Source organism: Colias philodice, chromosome 13, assembly GCF_061535455.1.
Source record: "Colias philodice isolate Cphi_HAF_F1 chromosome 13, ilColPhil1 Martin Lab GWU primary, whole genome shotgun sequence".
Lineage (NCBI taxonomy): Eukaryota > Metazoa > Arthropoda > Insecta > Lepidoptera > Pieridae > Colias > Colias philodice.
The window spans coordinates 3,621,821-3,624,516 of NC_143098.1; the positions used below are offsets into that span (position 1 = coordinate 3,621,821).

Consider the following 2,696-nt stretch of genomic DNA (forward strand, 5'->3'; position numbering starts at 1 on the left):
TTTATATCGCATCGCATAGCGTGGAAGATCTTAGTATATCTTTTGTTTTCATAAAACGTGGGCAAAGCTGCGGGAGAAAGCTTATATTATTGTACGTATTTTATTTGACGATTTGGTCCGCCCACAGTGACCACACTGTTATAATGAGGATGTGACACAGGTCACATACCGTGCATGCCAATAATGATATTATGTCCAACATGCCGCTTATTGTCCCAAGCATGATGGAGACAGATCGCAGCAAAAAAAAATTAAAAAAAAACATCTGACGACTGAAGAAGAAAAATGGTAGAATTTAAGTATCACACGGAATAAAACGTCAAATGAATTTAAACGTTTACGATTGTTTCTGGGCTTTATATCTTAAGACGATACACAAAAAAAAATCCACTGCTTGGCGGGCGGAGTCTAATAGCTCGCTATCGGGAACGCGGGTGTGCGCTAAGTCATTCTTGCAAACTCGCCGCGCTGCCGCTGGCCGACTCGGGACAAACATGTATGGAGTCGTCATACAGTTATAATATTGTCATACATTTATTTAATTGTTGATTTATTGGTTTTATTTTCTTGCTTATAAACAAATAATCTTCTTTTTAACAACTACTTAGACATTATTAATAATTATTATCATTTCGTAATGTTTACTTTATTACAAAATAATACAGGTTATAAATAATCTTTAAAATAACAAAAAATATTGTTACTCTGAAAAAATGAAATGGTACTCAATAACGCGGACTACTGAATTGATTTAGATAGAATTTGATGCTGACGTAGATATTACATCATGCCCAGAAATGAAAGGTACTATTTCTGAAAGAAGTTATAAACCCTAATTCTTCTCAGTCAAAGTCAAGAGTGGAAGATATCACTAATACAGTAAAACTGATGCGAAACTTTGGATGTTAATTTGTATATTTTTTTGTTAGTTGTTACTTAATCACGTCAAGACTACATTACCAATTTTGATAAAATATAGCTAATTGCCTGGATTTACACATAGGATACTTTTTATCCGAACTGAACACTTCTGTGGGAAAAAACAGGATTCACGATATAACCTAATTACACGCGGGCAAAGCCGCGGTCGGAATGATATTTTTTAAATAAAAAAATTGTTTTAAAAAAAAACACAAAATATATTGACGCATGTATTTATTTTTTGCACTCTATTATAATTGTAATTATTCATTACAAATAATCAAAATAAAATAGCCAGAACAAAGTTAGGCCCTGGTAGGGTAGGTAGGCAGGTACAGCAATGTGAGACGAACACTGGCTTATTTATACCAATAAAAATGTATTATAAACATTAAATTAAGTTTACAACAAAAATACATAATATTAGCTAATGTGAAAACGAATCAACCAATCATCCCACAACAATGAAATGTGCACACAAATATTCATCCAAATCGGTTCATGTGATTAGGAGGAGTGACTGCAGCGCCATCTTCCGGGCCCAATTGTGTTTCCAGATCACCCAGGAACTTAATTTAATATACTTACACAAAATTTTTCGAAATGAAAACTCACATTACTATGTAAATATGAATATAAACCTGTTTTAGTACTAAGCAATTTCCCGCACAGGTGTAGTAAGTATAAATGAAATAAATATCAACATCAAATTCTTTATACAACATACTTATCTACCACCTACTAAGAAATGTAATTCTTGACATTTTTTCGTATTTTTTTAAATATAATACTACTCCAATGAGCTCCTGTTCCATATTACGGCCACCATACTTCCACTAAGTTCACCATGATTTTTTATTTCTTTGCACTTTGTTGCTTTTTGCTAAAAATGGAATCATGCGATAAAACCAGTAGAGCGTTGATAACATACATTTTTGACTGAATAAAGGTACTTACGAAGGAGTGGGTTCACATTGTGAACAATCAGTGGGTTTATTTTCCTTCTGGATTCCGGATTTCTGAAAAGATTATCTATGCTATAAATGAAAAAAATCTTACACATTCATTATGTACTTAAAACAGGGGTACATATCAAACATCGTCTATAATACAATTATCATCAAATTTAAAATAAAACCAACTTACTTCATTAATTTGTTCCAATTGTAAGCATTCTTTTTCCTCCAACCTTTATGTTTCTTCTTCTTATTTTCTTTATTGTCCCCATTTGTCTCATTTTGTCTTATTGTGTTGTCACCCTTTTTTACGATGGCGCGAGCGACACAAGTTCCCCGTGTGACGGCCGTAGCGGGAATGACTCGTGCAGCGATCGGGGTAGGAAGGTACAGGGCGGCTCTCGCTATATTGGCTGGTCGCGCGCTAATTTCAAGTATTTCTTGTTTATTTCAAAACCATTGCATATTTCAAAATTCTAAATCGGTAGACGTATTGGTTGTATGTTTTATAGTTAATATCCAAAAAGTCGTAACTTTACGTTTGTTATTTTGAAGATGCCAGAGATTAAAAAAAAATAACAATGAGAACTTTGTATTTTTTTTCTATCGAGAAAATATCATGGAATCATGTTTCTAAAACGGTAGACGTATTGTGTTACTATTGAACTTTCTTGTCAAGAATTTTCATCACGACAACTTTAATAATATAAAAATTACGAAGGTTTAAAAAGGGCCGTAAATGTTAGAAAAATTAATTCATCACCTTAAGCAACGATCCATGCGATAGGACCTTTATCGAAGGAAGACGATAGGAGGACT

General features: G+C 33.3%; 1 long non-coding RNA gene across 1 annotated transcript; it reads right to left on the bottom strand.

The window, feature by feature from the left end:
• Positions 1-1,154: 1,154 nt before the first annotated feature.
• Positions 1,155-2,352, bottom strand: LOC149483280 (uncharacterized). Its single transcript, XR_016316529.1, has 3 exons — positions 2,068-2,352; positions 1,879-1,940; positions 1,155-1,804 (listed from the first exon to the last, which is right to left on the bottom strand). It is a non-coding gene; the product is annotated as an uncharacterized LOC149483280 (long non-coding RNA).
• Between the last annotated feature and the right edge of the window lie 344 nt (positions 2,353-2,696).